The sequence below is a fragment of the Microtus ochrogaster genome, chromosome 8 (assembly GCF_000317375.1).
Source record: "Microtus ochrogaster isolate Prairie Vole_2 chromosome 8, MicOch1.0, whole genome shotgun sequence".
Taxonomy (NCBI): Eukaryota; Metazoa; Chordata; class Mammalia; order Rodentia; family Cricetidae; genus Microtus; species Microtus ochrogaster.
In genome coordinates, this window is record NC_022015.1 from 61,660,580 (window position 1) to 61,666,800 (window position 6,221).

Consider the following 6,221-nt stretch of genomic DNA (forward strand, 5'->3'; position numbering starts at 1 on the left):
CTCCCACCCCACACACAACCTACTTTTTACCTTCAGTGACAACTCAGCGCTGTTACTCACATAAGATTTCATGCACTGAAGCTCAACACATTTTCTCATTACCCATTAAAATATTGGTTTGTGGATATGACATAGACATCTATATTCATGTTCGTATGGGTTTGCACAGGTTTAGAAGCTAGAGGTCAACATTGTGTCCTCTCTCACTCCCCACCTCCTTTTCTGAGACAGGGTATTTTCCTTAAGCCCAGAATTAACTGGTCAGCTAGCGTGGCTGACCAGTGAGCTGAGCTCTAGGAGTCTCCTTGTTTCCACCTCCCTAGCACTAATGTTGCAGCTATTGTCTGTCTTTGCACAAGGTTTTTACTTGAGGTCTGGGGATTTGAACTCAGGGCCTCATGTTTGCACTGCTGCAAGCACTTTACCGACCGATGGATACATTCTCAATATTTAAGATGCCTTCCTGGCAAGAGAGGGAGGGAGGAGGCAGAGCAGGAGAGAGGAAGAGAGTGAAGGGTGAGGGGGGGGGGAGAGAGACTATTGATTGATTCAGAGATGAATGTATTTCTTCCACAGGCAAACCAAGGGCAAAGTTGACTAATTTTAGGCATTGAAAGCCCTGCTGGGTCTTCTCCTTTCGCCACGGGGAACCGGCAGCGACTCCCTGGCAAGCCAAGCTTAAAATCCCCTCCCCTCCCCCCTTCTATTGTCATTGTTTCTGGATCAGGAGAATAAAACAGAGGATCGGGAAGAAAGAGAAAAGCAAAGATTGTGACTTGAGTTACAGAGCCGCAGGAAACCAACTATACTAAATTGGCAGAGCTGAAAGCCCCATTCAGCTTCAAAATAGTGCACCTGATAGAGTTTCAGAAGCCTTTCTACCTTCCTGCCTGCCGCTTGTTAAGTTTAAATACCAATCCAATGCCAGAGGCGTGCTCACACCCATCTCTTTATGTCTCCTGAGTTCTCGGGTTTGTGAGGAACCGGTAAAGAGGATGGAGGATGGGCAAAAGAGGCCGAGAGGCTGACTCCTCAAGCGTTTTCCTCCCCGAGGTGCTTTGTGAAAAGCTCAAAAGATGTAGTGCGTCTTAGTCGGTTAATTGCAGCTTCACAATTCTGTCGAGGTGGACGTCGCTGGCCTGTGGCCCACCTTCGTTCCAATCCCATGCTTGGGACTCTTGAAAATCACTCAGTTTCACTGAATGATGTCTAAAAGCATGCACTCCAATTAGAGTTTCAGTTTGATGAATAATTCCTTCTGCAGGTGAATAAATCAAAAATTCCAGTACTTGAACTCACACTCACAACCCCCCCCCCAAATCTTGGCAAGTGTGTGTGTGTGTTGAGATTTAAATCCTTGTGTCTTCAAGATAAGCACACTACCACTGATCTACAAGCCCAGCTCTTACGAAACTCCATTTTAATATCACTCCCAAATTCTGTTTCTGTCCAGCATATGTTAGGTAGATAAGAAATAGCTTCCACTGCAATGAACAATCTGCAGTGTGCAGGATGGAGAGTATTACATATTTACTAGACTACTCCAAATTATCGTGGCGTGTCTTTATTCTCGTTTGTAGCTGGTCATTGCCCACCTGTGTGTCTGACCTACTATCCTTTCTACTATTTTCTAAAATCTTTGGAATATATTAATCCAATAGACCAACAACTTTCACCAACAAAAAACTAAAAATGTCATCAGTCTGTAGCAGAGTCAGGTAGGGCGACGTGCCCTTTAATCCCAGCACCCAGGCAGCAGAGACAGACAAGCGTCTGTGTGGTTGAGGCCAGCCTGGTCTACATGGCAAATTCAGTGAGAGCTACGCAGTGAGACCCTGTTTCAAAACAGAAAAGATTGTCCTGGGCCATCCTTTTCCTTGAGAAAGACCCCTGTTCTGGGGCTAGAGAAATGATTAGGGAAGACCTGGTCGTGTATCTAGGAAGGTAAATTTTTAATGAATCATAGGTTCTTGGGGTTGAAGAAAATATGAAATGTTGTTGAATTTTCATCTGAAGTTAGTGTAGAATTATAGTAAGAATGTGTGCTACAGGGCTAAGGATTTAGCTCAGTGGTAGCACACTTGCCTGGCATATGTGAGGTCTCAAGTTCAGTCCCCAGTCCCCGTAAAAAGATGTGTTTCTGTGCGCATGCGTGTTCTGTACAGTTAGGGAACATAGAAATCAGGGCTTTACTTACTAACTTTACGTTTGGGACAATGTATTTTACTTCTCTGAGGCTTCATTTTCTCATCTGTAATATTAGAGACTTTGTGATGGGGTTGAGGATAAAGGTAAAGGAATTGGACCAACACAAAGTAATAATAACTCACCAAGCAGCCATGGCCATTATCTCTACATTGTTGGTGATGTGGACTTCCCTTACCACCCTAGCAGATCCGTGTACATTCAGAGGCCACTCCGGCATGAGTTCTTTTTTACAGATTCTAAGTCTTTCCCCCTAGAACTTCGTTCACTGCTCTGAGTCTTGCTAGTGGAGCTACCCAGATGGAGTCAGTACAGCCAGAGTGTGAGTCTAGAATGCAGTGTTTACTTAATGACCGGGGTTTCCAGTGTGAACACTGTAGGTTTAGCAACACGATGTAGGCTCCAACTAGCTTCCTTTTGTAAACACTCAGTGGTTTTATGCTTATTGGATTTACTGTCAGTTAGAGCATGCTTCTGTTCTTCACCAGAGATAGAATGAAAGCTTGACCTGGATGCTGTCCCTGTCACAGTTTTGAGATAGGGTTGTAAACCAGAGCCTTTAAACTAAAGCTTTATTACAGTTATTATATATTTATGATAAACTTAATAAAAAATCATTGTATGAACATAATTTGGGCATTTAATCAGTTATAATGTCATGTAGGGGCTGTAAAGTATTATGATTGACAGAATACTTATCTAGCATTGGATATGTGCCAGCCACCAGAGTAAATGCTTTCTATATAGTAACTCACTTAATTTTTTTTTTTTCTAGACAGGGTTTCTCTGTGGTTTTGGAGCCTGTCATCCTGGAACTAGCTCTTGTAGACCAGGCTGGTCTCGAACTCACAGAGATCCGCCTGCCTCTGCCTCCCAAGTGCTGGGATTAAAGGCGTGCGCCACCACTGCCCGGCCTCACTTAATTCTTATAACCCAATGCACTAAGAAATGTAATCATTCTCCGATAAGGAAATGAAGGCGATTATAATTATCTTACTAAATAGTGTCTGCCCTGGTTTTCTTTCTGTTGCTGCCATAAACAAAATGACCAAAAAGCATCTTGCGGAGAAAAGGGTTTATTTCACCTTTCAGGGTATAGTCTATCATCCAGGGATGCCAAGGCCGGAACTCAAGGCAGGAGCTTGAAGCAGAAACTATGGAGGAACAAGGCTTCCCATCTTGTGCCCAGGCTAATGTTCAGTTGCCTTTTTTAAGTAGCCCAAACCCCCTTCCTAGAGATGCTGCCAAGTGGGCTGGGCTCTCCTACACCAAATCAATAGCGCACAGACATGCCTGCAAGCCAATCTGATGGAGGAAGTTCTTCCTTTGGGATTTCCTCCTCCCAGATGGGTCAGGTAGACAACCACCCAAATGAGCCATCACAGTACCCAGTCAGGACTTAAACCAGGCAGTCTCAGTCCAGAGCCTGCATTCTTTCTCACTGTCCTGGCTCCTGTCAAAACAATGCATAGGCTATGGCTGGCTCTTTAAAAGAAGTATGGTAAATTAGTACTTTTAGGTCTACAATGAGAAATTTTATAAAAGCATTATTGGAAAGTATCCTTTGAAAATTATCTGTGTGTGTGTGTATGTATGAGAGTGTGTGGATGTGTGTTGTGTGTGTTGTGTAAGTGTGTCACAGCACGTGTGTGGAGTGATTCTCTTCTGCTGCCTTAATGTGGGATCCAGGGATCAAACTCTGGCTGTCAGGCTTGCCAGGCATCTCATTAGCTTTCGAGTTGCCATGGATATGATGTAGAAGAATGCAAAACATTGACTGGAAACAATATTCAACCCCTTGCTTGGGAGACCAGCTTCTAAGATTGGCACGTTTGATATTTCAGCTGTGTAATTGTCAAAAAAAAAAATCAGTGTCTTCCAATTTTGATGTGTTCCTATATATTCCTGCAGAAATTCTTGTCTACTATTAAAACAGCCTCACATGGTTGGTAAGATGGCTCAGTGGGTAAAGGCACTTCCACCAAGTCTGAGGACCTGATTTTGATCTCTGGTGAAAGAAGAGAACCGACTCCCTGGTATGATCTTTTGGCCACCCAATGAACACTATGCTTGGATGTCTTCTCCATCAATGTACACAAAATAAATAAATAAAATCTTTAAAATAAAACAGGCTCCCATTTAATCCCTTGAATTAGCATACAGTAAAACTATGTATGTCTGTATAGCTCCATAAATTATTTTTTTTAATATTTATTTATTTACTTATTTATTATATATACAATATTCTGTCTGTGTGTATGCCTGCAGGCCAGAGGAGGGCACTAGACTCCATTACAGATGGTTGTGAGCCACCATGTGGTTGCTGGGAATTGAACTCAGGATCTTTGGAAGAGCAGGCAATGCTCTTAACCTCTGAGCCATCTCTCCAGCCCCCTCCATGAATTTTAATACAAGAAGAAATCCATAGAAACCCCACCTTAATTCTAATACGGGGCAGTCTGACTGCTCCAGAGACCTCCATGAATTGACCCCTTCATGATTATCCCTTCTCTTCTTCTCCACATCTGACAAACACTGATCTGCCCTCTGAGCTCTCTGTCTCTGCCATGGTACAGGTTCTTAGGCTGTGATTCTCAGATTGTCTTTGTATAGACCAGATAATTTTTCCTGGGGGAAAAAATCTGGACAACTTCACCACGAGCTTTGGGGGTGCTTTGGAATCTGTTCCTCCTCAGTTCTCCTACTTATTCCTTATCTTCCTGAGCAAAAGACAGGCGGACCGCCCTCACTCCAGAGACCCAGAACTCCATCCAGAGCATTGTATTTCGGGTGTAATGAACTGAGTGTTTGCGGACCCCTAGAATTCAGAAGTCTGAACCGTAACCCCTGGCATGCTGGCACTGGAGATGGGCCTCTGGGAGGTAGTTGGGATTATATGAGACACTGAGGATGAGGCCCTTGAGCTGAGAGACAAGTCCCCTCAGGAAGGGAACAGCCTACCTCTGCTCCCTTGCCCCACCTTCCTTTTATTATTAGTTTTCTTTCTTCTCCTCTTCTCTTATCTCTTTCCTTCATAAGGATACAGAGGGAAAGTGACCACTTACAAGTCCTCAATGGAACCAAATCAGCTGGCATCTTTTTTACCCCTAAATTTATCTCTGCACTTTATCTATCAGCTGTCATCTTGAGGTGAGGCAATTAAGTGACTCATCTACCTTTTAACATTCTTCTATGGCGTCTTGAGCACATTAAGATAATTGTTAGAATATTTACAAAGAAACACATGGCACAATATACTATGTCTCTGTTCCCAATTCAATTAGTGCTTTTCCTTATAATTCCACCTGAACATGATTTATTAATAGATTATATTTGCTTAAATGCCAAGACAGAAAAGAAGAAAGAAAAAAAGAAAGAAAGAAAGAAAGAAAGAAAGAAAGAAAGAAAGAAAAAGCAAGAGAGAAAAAAACCAATTCTTCCTAAACTAGACTGGTAGAGATTGAAATACTATATTTTGATTTTGTTTTGGTTTTGTGTGTTTGTGTGTATATATGTGTGTGTGTGTCTGTGTATAGAAGGATGAATTTCATGTGTCCTGGCTTAGCCTCCAATTTGCTAGCCCAGATGACCTTGAACTTCTTCTTCTTTTCTTTTTTCTTTCTTTTTTCCTTCCTTCCTTCCTTCCTTCCTTCCTTCCTTCCTTCCTTCCTTCCTTCCTTTTTTCAAGACAGGGTTTTCAGTCCTGAAACTCACTCTGTAGACCAGGCTGGCCTCGAACTCACAGAGATCCGCCTGCCTGTGCCTCTGGAGTGCTGGGATTTAAAGGCCCAGCTTGACCTTTAACTTGTAATCTCTCTGTTCCTACCTCCTGAAAGGTGAGACTGCCAGCCCGCTCTGCCATACCTGGTTGGGGGGACCAAACCCAGAGTTCCATGTATGACAGTCAAACACTCTACCATCTGAGCTACACTGCCAGCTCAATCTTCTGTGTTCTCATCTTTGTGCATTTTATTTATTTATTGTGAGTATGTGTGCAAAGGGCATATATGTGGAAG